Below are 25,686 nucleotides of genomic sequence, written 5' to 3'. Positions count from 1 at the left end.
AAAAAAAAAAAAAAAAAAAAAAAAAAAAAAAAAAAAAAAAAAAAGAACTCAATCAAACGTACAAGATAAAAACAAACAACCCTTTTTGATCTTGTACATCAAAAAGTGGGCAAAGGATATGAACAGACATTTCTCAAAAGAAGAATTCATACAGCTAACAGACACATGAAAAAATGCTCATCATCACTGGCCATCAGAGAAATGCCAATCAAAACCACAATGAGATACCATCTCACACCAGTTAGAATGGCAATCATTAAAAAATCAGGAAACAATAGGTGCTGGAGAGCATGTGGAGAAATAGGAACACTTTTTCACTGTTGGTGGGACTGTAAACTAGTTCAACCATTGTGGAAAACAGTGTGGCGATTCCTCAAGGATCTAGAATTAGAAATACCATTTGACTCAGCCATCCCATTACTGGGGATATACCCAAAGGATTATAAGTCATGCTGCTATAAAGACACATGCACACGTATGTTCATCGTGGCACTATTCACAATAGCAAAGACTAGGAATCAACCCAAATGTCCATCAGTGACAGACTAGATTAAGAAAATGTGGCACATATACACCATGGAATACTATGCAGGCATAAAAAAGGATGAGTTCCTGTCATTTGTAGGGCATGGATGCAGCTGGAAATCATCATTCTCGGCAAACTATCGCAAGAACTGAAAACCAAATACCGTATGTTCTCACTCATAGGTGGGAATTGAACAATGAGATCACTTGGGCACAGGAAGAGGAACATCACACACTGGGTCCTATTGCGGGGAGGGGGTAGGGGGTAGAGATAGCATTAGGAGATATACCTAATGTAAATGACGAGTTAATGGGTGTAGCACACCAACATGGCACATGTATACATATGTAACAAACCTGCAGGTTGTGCACATGTACCCTAGAACTTAAAGTATAAAAAAAAAAAAAAAAGAATCAGCCACTAATGTATTAACACATTTTGAAATACCTTTATATGTCAGGCATTATTGTATGGATAAAGCACAAAGAAAATAGAAAATATATTTTTTCATCCTACTTATATTCCAATGGGAGAAGAAGAAAATAAACAAAATACTAAAGTAAGTTATACAGATAGAAGAAAAGATCTGTTATAGAGAAAATTAAATGGAGGCGGTGTACAGCGTTTGCAATTCAAAGGAAGTGGTCATAGAAGATTTCACTTGGAATATTATATTTGAGCAAACTCTTGAAAAAGGCAATGGGGCAAGAAATGTAGTAGATAAAAGAATTTTAGGCAGAAGTACCAATGATCAGAAAGAACTCTGAAGTCAGTGTATTCCTGTCATGTTTGAGGAGCAGCAGGGAGGCTGTTGTAGCTATGCCATTTACAGGACTTTAAATTTTACACTAAGAGATGAGAAACCCTGAAAGGGCTTTGAGTAAAAGAGCCATGTGATCTGATTCCAGTCTTAAAAGAATCATCAGGCTAAGAATCTACTGTAGGATAGGAAAAAACACAAGAGTAGAAGCAAGGAGATCAGGTATGAGGCTACTTTAATAAACCAGGCAGATGATGGGATGGTTTGGACTAGGGTAGAGACTTGAAAGAGGAGAAAAGTGCTCATATTCTAGGTACATTATGAAAGCAGAAGGAACAAACATAAGAGTTTTCTGATGGACAGAATGATATGCGTTCAAGAAAAAAGGGAGTTATAAATCCAAGTGTTTTGGTCTGAGCATCTGGGAGGATGGAGTTGCCTTTGAGATGGAAAGAATTGCAGGTGGAGTAGGTTTTACTTTATTGTATTTATTGATTTAGTGAAATAGATAAGCTCAGTTTGGGATGTATTTTTATTATTATTTTGTGTCTGAATGGCACTGTCCAATAGACCGTTGGGTACATAAGCCTGGTTGCAGGGGGTGGGTCTGGTTTGGAGATAAAAACATGAGTCATCAGTGCATAGGCAGTAAAGATGCGTCTAGGCAATGTCAACAAGAGAGTGATTGCATATGAAAAACAGGAAAACTATCCAAAGATGAAGCCACAAGGCACTGCAAAGTAAAGAGATGGGAGAAATGAGAAAAAAATTAAAAAAGAAAATGAGAAAGAAAAGCCAGTGAGGTGGGAGGAAAATTAGGAGGTGAGCAAAGAGCCTCTTAGGCTTCCATACATGAAGTGGGCATTAATGTGCATGAATAATGGGCAAGCAGACCTGCTAGAGAGGGAGAGGCTTTGCAGGGCTGGGGAAATCAGCCGAGACTAGGTGACAGTTTGGTGTGGCAGAATGGTTAAAAAATGGAAAATAGCCCCAAATATAAACACAAATATCTTAGTGTGTCAACTAATTCTCCTTCATCCCTAAATTGCAACCTGAAAACAGCAGCAATGAAGGAGGACCAATGCAAGGAGAATTGCTTATTTCTCTCTCTCTCTTTTTTTTTTTTTTTTTTTTGAGACAGAGTCTCACTCTGTTGCCAGGCTGGAGTGCAGTGGCATGAGCTCGGTTCACTGCAACCTCTAACTCCCTGGTTCAAGCGATTCTCCTGCCTTAGCCTCCTGAGTAGCTGGGATTACAGGCATGTGCCTCCATGCCCAGCTAATTTTTGCATGTTTAGTAGAGATAGGGTTTCACCACCTTGGCCAGGATGGTCTCGATCTCCTGATCTCGTGATCCACCCGCCTTAGCCTCCCAAAGTGTTGGGATTACACGCGTCAGCCACCGCGCCTGGCCGAGAACTGCTTATTTCTGAGCATTCTCACAGTAATTGTAGTCCAAAACCTTTTCCAATTTAAATTAAATAGTGAATAAACATATCTGGAATTGCAATACAACTTCCTCTCAGTTACAGTACTGACTAGATTTAAAAAGCTGTGTCGGGGAGATTAGAGGTTTGGCAAATCAAAGATGAACTCAATATTATTAAGACTATGGTGAAAGAAAAGGGATTTATTATCTGGGAAATAAATAAAAACTATAAAATATTATTATTTAATCATTATTTTATAGCAATACTCAGAATACAATAAAACTCTAAAAGGTACATGAAGGAAAAATGTATCCATAATAAAGGTAAAGCAAAATAAACAGAATATGACCCATAGATAACTCAGTTATTGAAATTAACATGTCTGGGCTTTAAAATAACCATTATTGATGTGTGAAACAATTTACAGCAAAATATGGATATAGTAGATTAAATAACGGGATATTTAGTTAGAAAATTAGAAACTCTAAGAAAACACCAAATGGAAATTATGGAGTTGGAAAAAAAAGTGTCGGAAATTAAAATTCATTGGATCACTTTTACAAAAGATCAAACATGGGGAAAGAATGAATAAGTGGATTTAAAATCAAGTGAGAAGAAATTATCTAAACTAAAATATGAGAAAAAAGATTGTAAAACCAAGCAGAAAACAGATGGTCAGTGACCTGTGACATAAACTTCAAAAATACACATACAATTAATTATGTAATTAGAATCTCAAAAGAGGAGATGAGAGAAAATAAGACTGAAAATTTCTAGAAAGAAAACTGAAAAATTAACAAAACTAATGAAAAATGTCAACCCATAGATCTACAAAGGTCAACAAACACTAAGCAGAATTTATTTTTAAATGTATTTAGGCATATCATAGGCAAACTGATGAAAACCAAAGAGAAAATAAAATTTTAAAAGAAGAGAGACAAAATGAACATGATTGAGAGACTAAATATACAAATGGATAGCGCCATTTCAATTACAAAATGGAGTTTCAATCTACAATCTGCAGCAACCAGTCCAGAAGACCAACCTATTATCCATAGTAACCAGCTCAGGAAGCCAGCTTACTTTCCACATCAGACTTGTATGAAGTCAGACCACTATCTCTAGCAACCATTTCACAAAATCAAACAAAAACATCTGAAATAATTGGTCCCAAATGGCTAAGACTTGATTAATAACAGACAGATCTCCTAATTTTAGTCCTGTCTCCAACTTAGGACCAACCAGAGAAAGTCCCATGCATCCCTAACTAATCATGTAAGATACCCCAGTTCTAGGTAGCCCACCTCCAGCTTCCCTATGCCAACAGTCTTCAATCACAGCATACCTGCAGCCTTGCCCTTTTTTTACACTATAGTTTCACCACGTCTCTACCTGCCTTTCAGTCTCTGCCAAATGAAAACATGATGGTGGCTGACTCCCTTGTTATACCAAACCCTGACTAAATAGACTTTGCCTCTTCTCATTTGGTTGATCTTCATTTATTTCCACATAATATAGAGAACAACAACAATAAGAACGACGGATGACTGCACATAAACAATTTAAGCCAGAACATAAAGGAACACAATCTTTAAAGTACTCGGAAAACATATTCACAGTGTAGAGTTACACAGTCAGTGAAAACATCCTTTAAAAGTGAGTGCAAAATAAAGACATATCCCATAAACAGTGGCTGAGATAATTTGTAAGACACGATAAGGTAGATTTTTCAGTATGAAGAAAAATGATTTCAGAAAGAAACATAGCTTAAAAGAAAATAGCTTAAAAGAAAAGAAAAGCTGAAAGAAATAATAAATACATAGGAATATAAAAGATTCTTTACGTTTCTTACTCTCTGTAAAAGGCTATTATAAGCAAAAATAACAATATAAACATGAATTTTATAATTTATGAAGAAGTGTAATATATGAAATCAGTAACACAAAGAGCAAAGGAAACAACTGGAAATATATGATTTTAAAATACTTACATTAAAATGGTGTGGTCAATGGGTACAAAGGTACAGTTAGGAGAAATAAGCTCTGGTGTTCTATAGCATAGCAAGGGTGACAATAGTAAACAACAGTGTATATTTCAAGGTAACCAAAAGAGAATATTCTGAGTGTTCTCACCACAAAGAAATGATAAATGTTTTAGGCAATGGATATGCCAAAAAAGATGATTTGATCATTACACAATGTATACATGTATCAAAATTTATATTGTACCCAATAAATACATACAAAGATTATGTGTTAATTTAAAACAAAATAGTGAACAAAGTTATCTTAGTAAACAAAAAGTAAAATAATATGGTGAAGTATGAATTGAAAACATGCTATAATATAGATACATATTGAAATTCCCAGACAACCACTAAAAGAAATAGTTTAAAATACTCCTATTAAAAGGCAGAGATTGTCAGGCTGAAGATATACACAAATAGACACACACACACACACACACACACGATCCCTGACTTATGATGGTTCAGTTTTTAATGTTTTAACTTTGCGGAGGTATGAAAGTGAGGCAGATTCAGTAGGAACCATACTTTGAGTATCTATACAACTATTCTGTTTTTAACTTTCAGTAGATTATTCAATAAATTACATGAGATACTCAACACTTTATTATAAAATAGGCCTTGGATTAGATGATTTTGACCAGCCGTGGACTAATATAAGTGAATGTAAGTGTTCTGAGCATTTTTAAGCTAGACTAAGCTAAACTATGATGTTCATTAGGTTAGGTGTATTAAATGCATTTTTCACTTATAATATTTTCAATTTATGATGGGTTTATTGAGATGTAACACATCATAAGACAAAGAGCATCTATATATGTATATTAGGCACTTAAGGGGGCAGGATATACCTAACTATATGATAACCTACACAGCTATATTTTAAATATTACAAAACAGTTTAAAGATAAAATGAAAGGGGCCGAGTGCGGTGGCTCACGCCTGTAATCCCAGCACTTTGGGAGGCCGAGGTGTGCAAATCATGAGGTCAGGAGTTCAAGACCAGCCTGACCAACATGGTAAAGCCACATTTCTACTAAAAATACAAAAATTAGCTGGGCATGGTGGTGGGCACCTGCAATCCCAGCTACTCAAGAGGCTGAGGCAGGAGATTCGCTTGAACCCGTGAGGCAGAGGTTGCAGTGAACTGAGACTGCACCATTGCACTCCAGCCTAGGTGACAGAGCAGACTCCATCTCAAAAAACAAACAAACAAACAAACACACAAGATAAAATGACAGACAAAGGCACACTATTCAAACCTTAACCATAAGAAGATTGTTGTGGCTATATTCGCATCAGACAAAGCAGATTTCAAGACAAAATGTACCAGAGATATTCAATCTCATAAAGACCAATGGGTCAATTTAATAGGAAAACATAATTTTAAATGTGCATGCTATTAATAACAGAACTTCAGTATACATGAAGCAAAAATTGAGAGAATTAAAGAGAAGTAGATAAATGCACAATCATAGTTTGAGATTTTAACATGTCTTTATGGGAAATTAATAGACCAAGTAGATGAAAAAAAGAAAAAGACTATATATTTGAATGACACTATCAGTCAAGTTGACTTAGTTTGCATTAACAGAATACCACACAAAACAACTGTGTAATACCTCTTATTTTCATGTGTACATGAACATGTACCAAGTCAGGTCATGTGCTGGACCATAGAGAAAGTTACAAAAGATTTTAAACTACTTAAACGCCTTTGTCTGTCATTTTATTTTTAACCTGTTTTATATATATAGAAGACAATATTAAATATTTAAAAAACAAATATTTGGAAACTGAATAGCAACTTCTAAATAATCTATTGGTTAAGTAAGAAATCACAAAAAAAGGTAAAATATTTTTGTTTAAATTAATATGAAAACAAAATGTATCAAAACACGTGTAAGGAAGTTAAAGTTGTGCTTAGAAAGAAATATATAGTTTTATATGCCTGTATTAGCTATGAGGAGTTTAAAATTAAATAGCCAGAGACAAAAAAGTTAAATGCAAACTAACAGGATGAAGTAAATCATAAGTTAATAAGTGTGAAGTCAATTAAATACAAAACATACAAAATATAGAGAAAGCACAATATGGCTAGAAGTTCACTTGTGATAATATTAATAAAATTAATAATTCCTTGAAATAATCAATCAGGAAAATAATAAAAATAAAAATACATGAATTATCAACATCAGGAATGAAAGGTGATATGACTACACACTCTACAGAAATTCATAGGATAATAAAGTGTTATTCTGAACACTTTAAGCCAATAAATTCAGCAAATTAGATAAAATAGAGAAGTGACAGTCGTCTTTTGGTCTCTGTGGGGGAATTGGTACTCCCATGGATATCCCGAAATCCATAGATGTTCAATCTCTTATATAAAATGATGTAGTATTTGCATATAACTTATGCACATACTCCAGTATACTTTAAATCATTTCTAGCTTACTTAAAATGCCTAATACAATGCAAATGCTGTATGAATAGTAGTTATATTATATTGTTTAGGAAATAATGACACAGAAAATGAGTCTGTACATGTTCAGTAGAGACAACCATTTCTTTCTTAATAAATATTTTTCATCTGCAGTTGGTTGAATCCATGGAATGTAGAACCCATGAATGAAGAGGACTGAATAATTTTAAAACACACTTGTGACAAAAGGGAACAGTAAATGTAAATAGCATTGTATATATTAAGTAGTGAAGCTACAAAATAATAGGACATAGTAAAGGAATCAAATAAAAAACTAGGCATTTGTTTCTTACAGAAGAGAAAAAAACAATAGAAAAACTTTTATAGGAAAGAAGACATAGTCATCTATGGACAACATTTACATAGCCAAAGCAATGTAAAATTAAATAATGTCTAACTAAGAAATGTAGCATGACTAAATTGGGAGGATAGGGGAGAAAGAATGGGTGAGTGCTATAAAAAGCCAAGATATAATGTCTAACTAAGGAAAAAATCAAGAAATAGCAAAAACAAGAAGTTACTTATAAATACATTTGAAAATAGGAGGAAACAGCTAAAATATTTGAAGTAATTACTTTCATAGAATAAGAAAAGGGGAGAATAGTCAAATAACTGTATTTTTAAATATTTATATTTTTGGAATATTTTGGTAATATTTAAAGTTATAAATCTCAAATAATTGGATTTTTCAATATTCATATTTTTAATATTACATATTAATATCTGAAATTATAAATTATTAATATGCATTAATTTTATTAAAACTTAAATTAACAATGATATAAGCTTATAGAATTTTTGAAAAATACAAAAAGTCTAAAGAAAAAATCATATTTAATATATTTTAGAGATAACACTCTTCATAGTGTTGTGGTATTATATATAATATTGTGTAATAAACACAAACAAAAAAATACATGCCCTAAGAAATCTGCAAGTTTTTATATTGTTTTACTTAACTGATAACATTTTGAATTGTCAGTTTTTATAGTAGCCATTTTTTATGCTTATCTAATTTTATAAGCAATATTTCACAAATCATGAAACTAATGCAAACATAAAGAATAATAAAAATGTGTTTTATAATGGGGAAGAGGAATAAGTTTCATAGCCCAAGGAAGATGATATTTCACGGGTGCCAAGAAGTAAGGGAATATTAGGGCGCAGTGTAATAAACAGATAGATACTTTTTTGGACTTTTCTCTTCTGGTTATCAAACAATTTTAATAAAAATGGTTCTTAAGAGAATAAAGTAATATTTCTATTATTGTTCCAATACAAAACAGTTTTAATTTTCTATACTTCCTCTCATATATAGGGTTTTAATGGTTTAGCTTATATTATATAACTGGCTTTTATACTCATTAAGTCATTAAGACTTCAGTTAACGAAGTATCTTTTGTCTGACTTGTTTATTGCAATAGCCCTGGCAATAAACAAATGTCTGACTCACAGTAAGTACTTAATAATTAAGAAATGGCTGAACTATTTTAAAACTCAGTATATTAACAACTGTCTCCTCAATCATATTTATGAAATTTTTGAAATGCTTCCAGGAGTGAAAAACTTCTTCATATATTATACAGGTTGAGTATCCCTTATTTGAAATGCTTGGGACAACAATTGTTTCAAATTTCACATTTTCTGATTTTGGAATATTTGAAAATATATAATGAATTATCTTGGGGGTGGAACCCAAGTCCAAACACGAAATTCACTTACGTTTTATATATACATTGTACACAGAGCCTGAAGGTAACTTTACCCCACATTCTAAATAATTTTTTGCATGAAACTTTTATGTACATTGAACAATTTTATTAACCTTTGTGGGCATGTGTGAGAGAATCTAGGGGTGTGCAGAAAATATATATTGCCACTGAACAGAGCCAAGGATCTTTTTTCCCCTGAGAATACTGAATAAATTGTGTGTTGGGTGCACGCATTTTGACTGTGATTTGTCACATGAGGTCAGGTTTGGAATTTTCCACTTGTGGCATCATGTTGGCACTCAAAAATTTCAGATTTTTGAGCATTTTGGGTTTCAGATTTTTGGATTAGGAATGTTCAACCTGTATCTTGTTTATCACAGTTGAAGAAAAGTGGGGAGAGACTATACTCCAAGTAAATCTTACTACAAGTCGTGACATTAGAGACATAGTCAAGGTGAGGCAAAATTATGAAAAATCAAAACATATTCTCTTTCAGTGTTCTTCCTTCTCCAATTTGAAAAGTTTTCACATGGATAACTGTTAAAGCTGGAAGATGAGTACATTCATATATTCTAGTACTTTCTCTGAATGCATTTGAATTTTTGTATATGAATTGTATGTGAAATATATATATTTCCATAAAAGCAGAAAACGACCTCTAAGTTCCTGCAGAGCCTTCCCAGTTATGAATTGGTCATTTCATTTTAGGTGTTCATTTATAATTGCAAAGGCTTTATTTTTTTTGAGGGGGGAGTATAAAATTTTTATAAGAAAGAAAATATAAGAAGTTTCAGATCCCCAAGTTAAGATGGTAAAAATTTAAATACTATCATAGATGAATGAGAGACACTTTAAGAGAGGACAGCCAATAACATAGAGTATATCTGTGAGTAAATTACAGAAGGGCTGGCTATTTACAAAAGGTGTTTCCTCTGGTCAGATGAATTATGAAAAGGTTCCCTCTCCCCTACACAAATGCAGCTTCCCGCTAGCAAAGTTGGCTTGGCAAAGCAGAACATGACCTAGAATGAGCCTCCACTTTCTCCATGGTTAGCAGCTTTGTAGTGTGCACAAACTTTATCACTGTATTACACCCATACACAGTGGCCAGGAGGAACCACTTCTGAGATCCTCCAAGTCCCTCACATTTGCAGTGGCCTATTCTACTTACTCCAAAGTTCATCCTGGATAGTGTAAAATATGATTATCTAAAAATATGTGACAAAAAATACTGCCCATTAACTGGACTGAGCAAAAGTTACCCTTAGACTTGAGAGAATGATGAAAATGATATTCCTACTAAGCTTTGAAAGCTGGCACTGTTCAAATTACTGCAGTTGCAGGAGACCCTCAGACTGGAGGGTGTTTCTTAGTGATCTAAATGTCACCTGAGCCCCACTCCAAGAAGAGAAGTCACTTGAATAATTTTTACTGAGCTCCTCCTACGCAGCTGAGTTCAAAGATGGGCTCCTTAATTCCTTCACACAGATTTGAGTCACTACCTTCTTTTATGTAAAAGAATGCAAAATGGTAAATCATATTGAATAGCAAAGTAACAGTTAATAATTCCAGAATTCTTAGACACAAATTTTCTACAAAATCATTGCTAGTAACATTTATTTCTAATAAAGTAGAAAGCATCTCTTTTAAGCAACATGACTGATAAACACGAGTCTTTAAATGATGAACTCTCTGCTTATATTTGATCTGCACACACATCTACAAACTCCCAGGGGTGCATTCACAAGTTAGCATGAAAATATCTAACACCAGGCAGGAAATTCTGGCCTTAGAAAGAAACGGGGCTAGGCATGGTGGTTTACACCTATAATCCCAGCACTTTGGAAGGCTGAGGTGGGTGGATTACTTGGGTCCAGGAGTTTGAGACTAGCCTGGGCAACAAGGCAAAACCTGGTCTCTACAAAAAATACAAAACAAATAGCTGAGCATGATGGCATACCCCTGTGGGCCCAGCTACCTGGGATGCTGAGGTGGAAGGATCATCTAAACCCTGGTGGTTGAGGCTGCAGTGAGCCGTGATCATGCCACTGCACTCCAGCCTGGGCGACAGAGTGAGACTGTCTCAAAAAACAAAACAAAACAATACAAAACAAATCAAATGGAACTCACATTGTCTACTGAATTAAAATCAAGATAAACATTTCTTTTTTAATAATGCTTTCATATGTCTGTATATATATACATACATATATATACACACACATACAATCACACACACATATAAAAATGTGTATACATCCACACATATGCATGTATATATATATATATGTATACATATTTAAAGTACTTAATTCCCACAAAGCACTTAAAGATTAACTTTAAATATAAGTCATGATATAGTATTTAAACACGACATGCAAGGACAACAAAATAAACTAAAACCAACCAAAGATCCTAATTTTAAATGGAATTAAAGTCTATAGAATAAAAAATACATAAAACACAGAGAAGAAAATTAACTTTCATTCATATGAAATAATTAATTTAAAATATTTGTAGAAAGGAAATGTATTGACAGAAATTTGATATCAGTAGACCTCTAGTGGTTATTAGAGTAATTGATAATTTTACTGCTCTCCATTATTACTTTCTCTGACCTAAAACAGTTTTAAAATGTGCCAAAATGTTATCTCCCATGGCAATACTACAAACAGCAACCTACTCATCCATGTATTTGGAAAACAAAGCAAAACAATTAAACTAACTTAATAAGCCAACCACAAACTAACAAATAAAATAATTTTTACACCTAAAAAAAGTCCTTATACATGCCTTAATTTTAGAAATTCACTTTTCTCATCATAAAATTCCCATGAACTGGAAGAGAAATCCAATGCATATCTATATGTTATTTTCTCTCATTTTTAGATAATTGAAATATTTTGGCATTTTCTTGATGTCAAGATGTTTTAATCAAAATTTAAATATGTGAGCTATAAATAAATACTTATATTTATCTTTACATTAGAATGAAGTGAATGCTAGTTTCAGAGAATGGTAGTAATAACCCTATCAACATTGGTCAGATCACAGAAATTTGTTTTAGGGAGACATAAATTGTGTCTGAAGTGAATTCCCTTCTTTTAAATTTAAGTAATTGTTATTGAAGGATGACTTTTCACCTTTATTAGTAAAGACAATTGTCAAAAGGTAAAGGATGTCTTTAAGCAACGCCATTCCTGATGTGAAACTAGATGGCATGGACGTAAAAATTACCCCCATAGGATAATGATGGACGACCTCAATGCCATCACTTCAGCAGATCGATTATTTCTCACAAGTAACAATACATTTTGTTCCTACAAATCATCAAATCATTTCAAAAGGGGAAGTGTAGGAGAAGATAAAACATTTAATAATTCATGTTCAAGATAACTTACTGGTGTATCTATAATGACAAGCCAATATGAAAGCAATAATTCAATAATTACTTATATGGGAACAAAATACAATATCCAGCAAACACAGTTTTAAAATGTTTTGCTCTGGAGAAGGAATTTTAAAATGCCTAGTGACCACTCATAAAAGAACATAGGTACATAATAAACATAATATCTAATTTACTACAAGGTACTGAAAAAGGAGAGACATTCATCAGGATGATAAATTTAAGGTAGCTGTGAAGCTCTAGATATGGTAATTTCGGGCCTCTGCCCCAAACCTAAGGTTAGTGGTTATCACTAACACTTGCACTTCAGGTAGGACTGGCATTAATTCGCATGGTTGTACAAAAATAGAAGACATTTTTTCTTTGCAGTTGAATCTACTTTATTTGCCCCACTTGTGGTCAGGGAGGGAAACCTGGGCCAAACGAAGCTTGCTTCGCCAAGTAAAACTCAGTTTAGCCCACTAAAACTCAGTATCTTTTGTCAGGATTCTACCACCACCACTCCTTTCTCTCTAGGAACCTAAATAACAATATTTTGTGAGGCTTGGGAAGTGTGGGTTGGCAGAAAAAGGAGGCCAGTGTATTCTGCCCTAATTATCCCCAAAGAAGAGTAACTTTCACATCATATGTCTATCATTGTTAAATCTGCTGATGATGACCATGAACTTGTCAAGGCTTCCAGGTGACAGATTCAGGACTTCTGTGTCCCAATTAAGGAGATTCTCCCAGTTCACCAAACCTCCCAGCTGCTTCTCCTTGCCACTCCATCCTAGGCTGGAGTGTATATCTGTGAAATTTTCCTTTAGTGTAAGTACCTAAATACCTCATGCCATTGTCACTGAACCCTTCAGGTGCCATGTTGGACAAATGAGGCTAGCAGTCTTCCTGACTACACCTTGAGTAATGAGACATACACTTGCTCTGATCTTGTGCCTTCAAGCATATACCAACTACCCTGCCACAGGGACCACATCCACTGTGCTTTTCCCAGTGAGCACTGCATCTTATCTCCCCAAATTGCTCTTTCCCACACACACATGATTGAACGATTAACTTCTTTTGAAGAAAAAAAAAAGTTCTTATGTAATTACGCATTCTTGTCCCTTCTATAATTTATTCATTCAGACTTTCAGGTTTTTGCTCCTATTTAAAGCCAAGTTTTTATAATTCTATTCTTTGCCTGCGTCTTGCAAGTCAAAGTCATGGTTTTAAAGATATATATCTATACTATTAATTTTAAAATATCTACTTAAGCACTTAAAAGCAAAGCAATTGATTGTTGCTTCTTTCTATACCAGACTTAGCCTAAGAGCTGTTCATTGGGAAAACCCTGAATTCTGCTTAAGGGAGATGTGGTAAGCAGAAGTAAAAGGCATTGAAAAACCAAGCATACATAATGCCAAAATATTGCCCTATTGTACCACAACAATTTACAAGCCACGAGGCATTGACACATCCTATTGCTTCTGCCTTGTGTGTTCCTGTGCCTTTTGTCACCTGTGAAGTGTCATTCATCCTCTGGATCTCTGTCCCTTACACTGAGAAGCATTTGCAACTCCTCCATCCTCAAGTCAAACTGTAGCCACTGCTAGACTCTCTCATAAGACTCCTCTTCAAGTTTGTAGTTATACATAGAGTCCTATAGTTATCTAATGGCCTCACCCCTGCAACCAGATTACATATCAGCTGCAAGAGTGTGGGCCTCTGCTATTTTGCACACTGTGAATCTCTAGCCCTGCATATAGTTCTGGCACATAGTAGGTGGTCAATAACATTCTGGTGTAAATGACTTTATCACCTAAGAAGTTCCTATAGATTCCAATGTTAATAAGGCATATATTGCTCCTAATTGAAATGAAGGGTTCATAGGCTAACATGTAAAGCAGCATGCACCAGGGCACACAGGTTATGTCACAGAACTGGGATCTAAACTTTGATACTGCGAAGGCTGGGCCACTGCTCTGTCCGTTGTACCACATCCTTGTCCATCATATTCATCCTTTTTTAAGAGATGGGCTCTTGCTACATTGCCCAGGCTGGCCACAAACATCATCTTTAATAACAGTTTAGGATGTGTTTTATAAAGAAGTCTTAGAAAACACGTATTTAACTGGGTAAAGCATCATTGTTAGTGGCAAAAAGAAGCACAGTTTAATGGAAAGAAAATAAAATATAAGGTTTAGCTTTGAAATGGGAATAATGTGTGACATAAGATACTATTTTGATTGTTAAACTACATGATAGTCATTATTGTAATAGTACCTCAATTGGTTAAAAAAAACAGTTTTCAAAGGAAAAAGCCAAAGTATCTAGTCTATCTGGAACTTATTTATAAAATTTTCATACCCAGAATAACATTCTGCAGTCTTCTTTTAAAGAAATTAGAAGATGGCCCTTTATCTATTGATGCAAATGCAGAAGCTGGCCTATTTGCAGACTGGCTGGTTGACAAGCCTTATAAAAACATATAGAGCTATAAAGCGTTCACAATCGTTAAACAGAAAATATGCCTAAGTGGTAACTGAGTCTATTATTAACTTCTCAATTTACTAAACATAAGTTCTCAGAACCACAATATCTCTTAAGCACTTTTAATGAATTTTATTGGTCTAGTTTCTTTTTTTCCACAAATGCAAGTAACTTCAATTAATAATACTAAGACTTCTTTTGAAGTTTGGCATTTTATTTTGAAAAGTTTGCTCACATTTGTGTAGGACTGAATATATTTATTTGATAAGTCTACTTAGCTGTAATCTGGATAATTTCCACGTTATACATTTTAATATATTTTAAAATGTTTTAATTAGATTGAAATGACTATTACTGTTATGTATGTCATTTTAAGACATGTGACTTGTATAAATTGATAGCTGAAAATAGCCTATTTTTCTGGATGCTTTATATAGGAAAACGGTACTCTTCATCAAAAACATATTTTATTGTATGTCACACAAAGCAAGGCTGAATAGTTATAAAACAAAAAGCTTATAAGATAAGGTACATCACTATTGACATGAGTGGATGGTCATGAATGAAGAGTATTTTTCGTTTCCTTCCATCATAGCTTGGTCTTATTATTTAGAATAAAGCACAGTAAAATGAAATGAGAAGATACAAAATAATAAATGCAGCCAAAGAGGGCAGCCACATTTTTCTATTGTCCTTTCCAGACAAAGGAGAATTGGAGGGAATGAATGAAACTGTCAAAAGTCAATTACATATTTAACAGACATATGAAAATATGAATTTTAAACACAGGGCAATTATTGTCAAGAGAGATTATTGAACAAACAGAATTTAGGTTTGCTGCTCCTGTTTTAGAGAGCTAGGTAGAACCAATAAATTTCAAGGGCTACAAATAATATTTTAATTTCTTTATAAAAATGCAAAGAGGATACATGCATGATAATAGGAAATTATGGGAAAACATCTGTAAGTGCTTATTATAGACAGATTATAAAAGCACAAACTATATAAAAATACTAGCTTTATTATTAATTTTCTGTTTAGAAAATAAGAACATAATGGAATGGTTGAGCCTGAAAGCATAAAACAATAAATGTGAACAAGCATAAGCTATAGGATATAATAAATGCAATGGTTACACAGATGGACTTGTGGCAACTTAGAAACTCATGCTTAAAGCCATGGGCATCAGAACCAGACTACTGTGTTCCAATCCTGTTTCTACTACTTAGTAGTTGTGGTGATGACAGGCTAGTAAATTAGTCTCAGTTTCCTCTTGTAAACCAAAAAAAAAAAAAAAGAAAAAGTCTACCTCAAATGGCTCTAATGTTAGACCTAAAACCATAAAAAACCTAGAAGAAAACCTAGGTAATACCATTCAGGACATAGGCATGGGCAAGGACTTCATGTCTAAAACACCAAAAGCAACGGCAACAAAAGCCAAAATTGACAAATGGGATCTAATTAAACTAAAGAGCGTCTGCACAGCAAAAGAAATTACCATCAGAGTGAACAGGCAACCTACAGAATGGGAGAAAATTTTTGCAACCTACTCATCTGACAAAGGGCTAATATCCAGAACCTACAAAGAACTCAAACAAATTTACTAGAAAAAAACAAACAATCCCATCAAAAAGTGGGCAAAGGATATGAACAGACATTTCTCAAAAGAAGACATGCATACAGCCAACAGACACATGAAAAAATGCTCATCATCACTGGCCATCAGAGAAATGCAAATCAAAACCACAATGAGATACCATCTCACATCAGTTAGAATTGCAGTCATTAAAAAGTTAGGAAACAACAGATGCTGGAGAGGATGTGGAGAAATAGGAACACTTTTACACTGTTGGTGGGATTGTAAACTGGTTCAACCATTGTGGAAAACAGTATGGCAATTCCTCAAGGATCTAGAACTAGAAATACCATATGACCCAGCCATCACATTACTGGGTATATACCCAAAGGATTATAAATCATGCCACTATAAAGACACATGCACATGTATGTTTATTGCAGCACTATTCACAATAGCAAAGATTTGGAACCAACCCAAATGTCCATCAGTGACAGACTGGATTAAGAAAATGTAGCACATATACACCATGGAATACTATGCAGCCATAAAGAAGGATGAGTTCATGTCGTTTGTAGGGACATGGATGCAGCTGGAAACCATATTCTCAGCAAACTATCACAAGAACAGAAAACCAAACACCGCATGTTCTCACTCATAGGTGGGAACTGAACAATGAGATCACTTGGACTCTGGAAGGGGGACAGCACACACCAGGGCCTATTATGGGGAGGGGGGACGCGGGAGGTATGGCATTGGGAGTTATACCTGATGTAAATGATGACTTGATGGGTGCTGACAAGTTGATGGGTGCAGCACACCAACATGGCACAAGTATACATATGTAACAAACATGTATGTTGTGCACATGTACCCTAGAACTTAAAGTATAATAATAAAAAAATTTTTAAAAAAACTTTAAAAAGCTAATTCATCAAACAGCACCTAGCATTCAGTACAGTCAAGAAATTTTAGTTCTCGTCGTTATCTGTCCTTTGAGTTAGAAATACCTTTTAAAAATAATTTGATTTTATATAGTTGAACTGGATGAGAGTTTATATGGATTTTATTGACTCTAAAATAGAATTCTGCATACAATATTTCAGATAAACAAACTACTGGTTCTGCTGGCATTCTTTAAGACAGTAGGCATGTCCTCACAGAGACCGCTGTAGAACCCCGCATCAGCATTCAGTGCACTAAACTCCACTGTCCCTATACTGATAACCTGATTTTTCTTGATTGCTTTATCACAGATTTGAATAAAGACAGAGCTATGCAGTGATGAGTTGCACCTTTTATTCTGTATGGCACCAGGATTGATTCTCCATGACATTGTTACACCATAACAATAATGACATGTTAGAGAAATAACCCCATACAGAGAGATGGGCTGATTGATGATATTTCACTGCCAGAAACCCTCAAAATTTCTAAAATGTATATGAACATTTAAGGTTGCCAAAGACATAGCAATGCAGTGGTTGAAGGAAATCCCAAGAAATACTCCAGTACCTCAAAACCTCAGGAAATATTTTATGAAAAGTGATTGAGGGAAATTAAAAATTATTGTTGAAACAGCTAAAGCTTGCACACTCTCTATCTCTGTCTTTACATATACATATACCCACACATACACACACATGGACATTCAAAATGGATCAGGGATAACGGTTCTTATGAATGAGATTCTTCACAGAGGAAAAAGAAGGATGTGATAATTTAACAATATGTTGGCAATATTCGTGAGCTTTCATGTTGACTACAGTTTCTCGAAAATGGCATGACAGATTGGGAGGAAAAAGGAAAAAAACTCTGAAAGACTCCTGCAGTCAGGATGGGAGGGAGAAACTAGAAGAGTGGAAAGTCTGTTCTTTCAGGAATCACGTTGGTTTTCTAAGGAAGGGCCAGCGGGGAGAAAAATGGGGGTATTTCCATTGCTCTTTAATTCCTTTCTCTAGTTTAAGAAAGCACTAAATCAGTTTAGAGATGTACAGAAAATGAGACGAGATAAAATGTTAGGAACAAGAAAGAGAACCCTAACAGGGTGAACACACAGATGGTTCTGGAACTATAATAAAGTTTAGAGAGAGATTATCTAAAGCTTCTCATTTACAAATATAGAAAAGGTTGCCCAAAGTTGCTAATAATACTTAAATAATGTTGCAGAACAAGTTATGGCCGAGCTAGTGTCAATATTTATGATTGAGAAGTCCTTCATGCTGTCTTCTTAATGAATTCACCTTAACATACCAACGTTACTAATTATTTTATTGCTTCCTAGTAAGGTTTGGATGTCGATAAGGAAGAATTCATAGGCTTCAGGAACCCCAAAATAAGATATAAAAAGGACAGAATATTCATCCATGGACGTTGTCGTTTCTTTCTGTTTGTTTTTCTTTTAGCAGGCAGGCCCTTCTTCCTTAGGGCTACTGCGGTTTGTTGGGGGTTCACTCTAGACCCTATTCACCTGGGTCCCTCTTGCCCCTGGAGGTATCACCAGTGGAGGCTGCAGACCAGCAAAGATGGCAGCCTGCTTCTTCCTCTGGGAGTTCTGTCCCAGAGGGGCACCGACCTGATGCCAGCTGGAACGCTCCCATATGAGGTGTCTGGAGAGTCTTGTTGGGAGGTCTCACACAGCCATGAGGAACTGGATCAGAGACCCACTTAAATAGGCAGTCTGACTGCTCCCTGGTGGAGGGGGTGTGCTGTGCTGGGTGGAATCCCCCTGCTCTGGGCTGCCCTGACTCTGCAGAGCCAGCGACAGGAAAGACTAGGACTGCTGATCCAAGATACAGCGGCCGCCCTTCCTCCTAGGGGCTCCTCTCAGGGATATCAGAGTTCTCTCCATAAATCCCTGGCTGGTGATGCAGAAATTGTTGCAGGGAGGCCCCGCCCATCAAGGAGAAGGAAAGCAACTGCCTATATAATATTTGGCAAGAATAACTGAGTCTAAGGGTTGAGTGCCTTTGACTATAGAAGTAAGCAGATGGGGAAGAAGTTTCAAAACACTATTTCAATTCAAAAAGTATTCAGGTTTCATTGTATTTTAAATACTGTATGTGGTTCCAAAGGGAGTATGCAGGGATACATTAGATATACTTTGTTTTTTATCCCCAAATCACTCCCAATCAAGTGGAGAAATGAGACTGATAAGAAAATAATTACTGTAAATTTATAATAATTATCATGAGATATCCTTTCAACCCCTTTCTTCAATACCTTCCAACTGTTCTTTCTTTATATCACCCACAATCTAAGATCCCTGTAAACCTAGTAAATAAAGATTTTCATGGTCAATTTACCCCTACGCGGTAGTTGATTTATCTGTCTGCACAGCTGCCATGTAACACGAGCTTCAAAGCCCTATTAAACATTGAAATTGCTTTTGCCTAAAGGCTAAAGCTGTTTTTAAAAGAAGTAATAGCTAGCTGACCCAAATTAGTACAAGAAAGTTATAAAGAAACGCAGCATGGTGTTCAGTCTATGGTAAGAGTTTATAAAGGCTAGTAAGGTGATAGTAAAAACAAAAACAGACAAAAAAGACAGCTGTTCAAGACTTTCAAGTTGGAAATGCAGGTGGTCTGATTCTATAATATAACTGGACATATAAATTGATAGGTTCAAAATTTATTTGAATAAATTCAGAAAGGATATGTATTGTCTAACATCTCTCCAGTGTTATGAGGCTTCTTAATTTTATTTATGCATTAACAGGCAGACAGAAATCCATATTTAAGGTTTAAAGGGTCTAGCATCTGCTATTTGGTCCTAACAGAACTTTGGCATCTCCTGGAGGTGCTGAAACTGATCGAACTTTGTATCCACATGAACATTCATGGACTGGCAAACACTGTCATGAAGACAGTGACGAAACCAAAAGAGCAATATCTCAAAACAAAGAACTCACCCAGCAGTAAAATTTCAAATTAATCTGACGTCTTTCACTGATCAGATTAGACTCTCCAAGGCAAGCGTGGAACCAAGCCCATTTCCCCTAGTTTCACTGAGGATCAGAACCGAGCTAAGATGGGAGTGGTCTCTGGGGTGTGGCAAGTTTGAGCCTGAAATCAGTAAGCCAATTCTCTAAACTAGCACTCGTTTATATGAAAAAACACTTACGTAATATGAGTAAAGTATTGAAAGGCAGAATTGTCACTAAGAAAGGTAGAGCAAACTCCCAAATAAGTGATCTTAAATGTAAAAAGAAAATAATATTCCCTATATACACATTTCAAATAAATACGCAACTAAACATCATTTTTCATACTTATCCTCTATATGTAAGTCAAATTACATATAATTTTTCTTACACATATATGTAAGTCAAATTACATATAATTTTTCCTAGCTTTTCTTCTACTTTTGGAAACAGAATTACTGCTTAAAAGCAATTTCAAATGATTACTTACTTACACATGAACACACACATACACACAAATAACAATATTACAAATGGATTTAACAATCAAAATTTCCTCCAATTCATAGTAACATTCCTTCAAATTACTTGTTTTCTTTATATTACTTATCAAGGTAGTCTATACTTCTGCAAATTATTATACAATTATTTATAGAGTAACTGCCATAAAGGAGAGCTTTCTAAAAGCTTCATCAGCTTAACTAACTCAATTCAGAATATTTAAACAAATTCATCATGTGAATTATTTTTAATAAGGCATTAAAACAACTTGAATTAAGAAAAAACAGCAGCACTGGATCATTTTTAGGTATTTTAAGTCCAGAAGTGTATGCAAATTAAAAAGTGAGAGCGAAAACATCATTAGGAACGAATTCAATTTTGAAGTCAAATAGTTTATTATATTTGTGTAAAAGAATCAACATCCTTTTAACAATTTTTGCTTTATCCCAAGTTTCCTAAGCAATTGTAAACACTGAAAGAAAACAAACCTGCACAAGAAAGAAAATGACTTACACAAGACAACATAATCTCTCCAGGGAATCTGGTGTTCAGCCTGAAAAACATTTTAATAGCTTTTCTGATTAAAATTCACCATCACAAAAAAAAGTTAACCACTGAATTTAATTTCCTATTCAGTATAATGTTTTACAACACTTTTATTAAAACCATGTTTTATTAGATTTTCCATTGAAATTAAATGGTGAACAGTACATAGTTCTTGCTTTTACTGCTGGTTTATATGCTTTAATAATTACATAAAACTATCTTATTCAGCCAAATTAAATGCAATTTTAGCCACAAGCATATTTTCACTAAAACTTTATTCACATATAAACTGGGCAGTAAAAAACGCATTGCAAAAGACTATTTCATGTGTGTTTGTGTGTGTGTTCTAAAGTCCAGTGTATGCAATGTTCATATACATAAGTTTGAAAACAGACTGTAAAATTTCTTAGAGTATTTTCAAAAGTTATAAAAGAACTGTCATATGTGGCAATTGTCATAACTAAGAAAACAGAGCAACTTGAAACACATACAAACACATACTTATACTAGGAATGAACTTACATGCTATTCCTCACTCAAAAAGTAACTCAGAAGTTATTGGTAACAACATTTGAGCATGAAGTGCACCAATGTGACTTAATCCCGTTTAGACCTACTGCCATTTTGACACTCCAGAACAGTTGGGTAGAATACTAAAGAATATCTTCACAAGCATAGTGTGGAAAATTGGTTCCCATACTTATATCCCACACAATTGTCTTAGTCATCCCATCTGAGATGGGTCCCATGAATTGGTATTTTTAAAATAAATTCCCAATGTCAGAGTTTCAGAAGGCTAGTTTAGCACATAATCTGAATTAGGATATTAGAAAAAGTGAAACTCCAACAATCATATCTGTTTATGTACTTATTTATCTCACAATCAGATTGCTATTTTTGTTCACTTACTCCCTTCTATGTTTCCACTGAAAAGAGGACTGTGATAATTTACGAGTGTACAAGTCAAGATATACACAATGTACATATGTGAGCATCATTGCTATCTGAAACAGAAATACATCTCAATTTCAAAAACACTTTGTTTCCATATCTTTCATATTCTAGTTTAAGCTATTTTAGAGCTTGAACCATTAGCTCAAATCAAGGAAGTGTGGCAATTTCATATGGTTCAATCTAATATGCAATGTTCATGCTTGTAAATCCATTGTCCAACTTATGCTAGAATTTAATATGTATTAGTTGAGTGAAGAGTGAAACATTGGACCTCACACCATTTACCCTTGTCCTAAGCATACCCAAGGATCCAAGTGAGTTACCTTTTAGAATTCTATCTCTGAATGGTACATTTGCTTTTTTTTGGCTACCTAGCCTCTGAATATGCTTAACTATTTTCGGTGAATTCTATTAATATATCATGTGTATCTTAGTGGGAGACAAAGATTTTTACTATGGAATCCAAAAGTCTCAAAGGACCATGGGAAAATATTTAATATAGAAATATTTTAAATGGATTTTTTATAGTACAACTTTAGAATTCAGCATTCTAGGGAGCTGAGGCAGGAGAATTGCTTGAACCCGCGAGGCGGAGGTTGCAGTGAGCTGAGATCATGCCACCACACTCCAGCCCAGGTGACACAGCATGACTCTGTCTAAAAATAAATAAATAAATAAATAAATACATTTTTAAAAAGATTCCATCATTTGGGAATATTGCCCTAGATTAGTATGTTATCTTGCAAAATATCCATACAACCCTGAAGGCAGGAGTCTAACTCTAGATTTTAGAGGTGGATATTCGTTCTTGTCATTTTCTTTTTTTTTTTTTTTTTTTTTCTGTATGCCTTAAAGAATTTTTATTTAACATAATGAGAGTTTAACTTATATTAAAGACTGCGTGGTGCTCTTTCTGTTGCTGTTCACCAACTGTTTTTATGACGGTAACTTCGAGATCTGGAATGTGACCGAAAATGAGAATGCTTTGCTGTTTGTACTTTAGTTTCAGAATTGGTATACCCTTTGGGAGATTTACACGGGGATCTTGCTATTGAGTCAGAATGTCTTCCATGTGATCTTGATTTTGTTCCTGAGCTAGTCTGCTTTTGAGGTGAACTTGACTGTGATTTTCCTATTGACTTGGACCTTTTTTGTAAGGACTTGGACCTTGACCGTCCTCTAGAGCCAAAATTCCTTCTTGGAGTTCTTGACTGCCTTGCTGAGGTAGACCGCCTTGGTAATGATTTGGAACGAGATTTAGACTGGCTATAAGAAAATCGCCTGTGTCGAGACTCTTTAAGGCTGTCTGACCGCCTCCTATTTCTTCCCCATGAAGAACTTCTACTTCGAGTTCTTCTTTGGCTGGGGCTTCTTGATCTCCTGTGATCACTTGGAGAACAAGGATGACGTTCTTTTGATTTCATCTGCCCTGGTGTTTTGCGATCACCTTGTGCAAACTGTATTTCAATTTGACGGCCACATACCCACTTTCTATTGAGGTTATAAAGAGCGTCTTCAGCATCTCGAACATCTTCAAATTGAACATAAGCAAATCCTCTTGGGCGGCGAGTGTAGAAGTCAAGTGGAATGTAAACGTCTACTATAGGGCCATATCGACCAAACTCACGGCGCAAGTCCTCAGGCCTGAAGTGTTTTAGAAATAAGGCAAAGAAATATGAATAGCTGGATTAAAATATTTTGCCTACAGAAATCCACTTGAAACCTTCAAAAGAAAGAACATCATCTAGACCAGCATTATCTAAAATTGTTTTTTTGTAAGAATCATGCAGGTTTTGAAAGAAAGGGAAAAAAAGGAAAAAAAAATTCTCAGGCCAGGCGAAGTGGCTCACACCTGTAATCCCAGCACTTTGGGGGACCAAGGTATGTGGATCACTTGAACCCAGGAGTTCAAAACCAGCCTGTGCAACATGGTGAAACCCTATCTCTACAAAAAAATACAAAAATTAGCCAGGTGTGGTAGCATGTGCCTGTAGTCCCAGCTACTCGAGAGGCTGAGGTGGGAGAATCACCTGAGCGTGAGGAGGTTGAAGCTGCAGTGAGCCAAGATCACACCACTGCACTCCATCCATCCTGGGTGGCAGTGAGACCCTGTCTTAAAAAAAAAGAAAACACCAAAAAAACCTCCCCAGATTCTCACACCTCTCTTACAGGTTCTGATTCAGGAAGTCTGGATTAGAGGCTGGAAATCTGTATCTTTACAAGCACTCCAGGTGGTTGTTACACTTAATTTCCAGAAACACTGACCCAGGATATCCACCTCTGAAAGTTATTATAAGATCTAATAAGTAATTGTTGCACTAAGAACACATTCATTTTGCCTCACTTTAATTTCATGTTTATGTTAATCTTGTTTTCAGATAGCAAGAATTAGATTCTAAAGAAGTCCTAAAATTATTTATCAGGCTTTAAAGAAAAATGGATGTTTTAATATTAAACATAAAACAAAGTAACTACTGTATTCCCAAATTTGATAGGTATTTCGAGCCTGCTATATGCCTTCTAGTGTGATTAGGAACTTCAGAAGGGATACCAAAAAAAATTAAATAGCATGATATTCATCTTCATGGAGCTAAAATTTAACTGAAGAGACAAAATATTTAGCAATAATAGCTAACAGTTACAGTGCATTTATATATTAGCCACTGTTCACCTTACAGCCACTTAATTCTTACAACTTCCCTGTGGTTATTTACAGATGATATAGACAAATTATGGGTGATACAGACAGATTTCAGGTTATTTTTTTTTAAATTTATTTTATTATTATTATTTTTTATTATACTTTAAGTTCTAGGGTACATGTGCATAACGTGCAGGTTTGTTACATATATATATATGTGCCATGTTGGTGTGCTGCACCCATCAACTCGTCAGCACCCATCAATTCATCATTTATATCAGGTATAACTCCCCAATGCAATCCCTCCCCCCTCCCCCCTCCCCATGATAGGCCCCAGTGTGTGATGTTCCCCTTCCCGAGTCCAAGTGAGCTCATTGTTCAGTTCCCACCTATGAGTGAGAACATGCGGTGTTTGGTTTTCTCTTCTTGTGATAGTTTGCTAAGAATGATGGTTTCCAGCTGCATCCATGTCCCTACAAAGGATGCAAACTCATCGTTTTTTATGGCTGCATAGTATTCCATGGTGTATATGTGCCACATTTTCTTAATCCAGTCTGTCACTGATGGACATTTGGGTTGATTCCAAGTCTTTGCTATTGTGAATAGTGCCGCAATAAACATACGTGTGCATGTGTCTTTGTAGTAGCATAATTTATAATCCTTTGGGTATATACCCAGTAGTGGGATGGCTGGGTCATATGGTACATCTAGTTCTAGATCCTTGAGGAAT

General features: G+C 35.1%; 1 protein-coding gene and 1 pseudogene across 11 annotated transcripts in view; both read right to left on the bottom strand.

The window, feature by feature from the left end:
• The window catches only part of NOL4 (nucleolar protein 4), a 407,984-nt gene that overhangs the window by 246,923 nt on the left and 135,375 nt on the right, over positions 1 to 25,686 (bottom strand). The window lies entirely within an intron of this gene.
• Positions 23,161 to 24,165, bottom strand: LOC113225009 (annotated as a pseudogene). Its single transcript, XR_003309626.2, has one exon. The product of XR_003309626.2 is annotated as a serine/arginine-rich splicing factor 12 pseudogene (transcript).

Source organism: Piliocolobus tephrosceles, chromosome 18, assembly GCF_002776525.5.
Source record: "Piliocolobus tephrosceles isolate RC106 chromosome 18, ASM277652v3, whole genome shotgun sequence".
NCBI lineage: Eukaryota > Metazoa > Chordata > Mammalia > Primates > Cercopithecidae > Piliocolobus > Piliocolobus tephrosceles.
The sequence above is the reverse complement of the archived record's forward strand: the minus strand, read 5'-3'. Positions and strand labels throughout refer to the sequence as shown.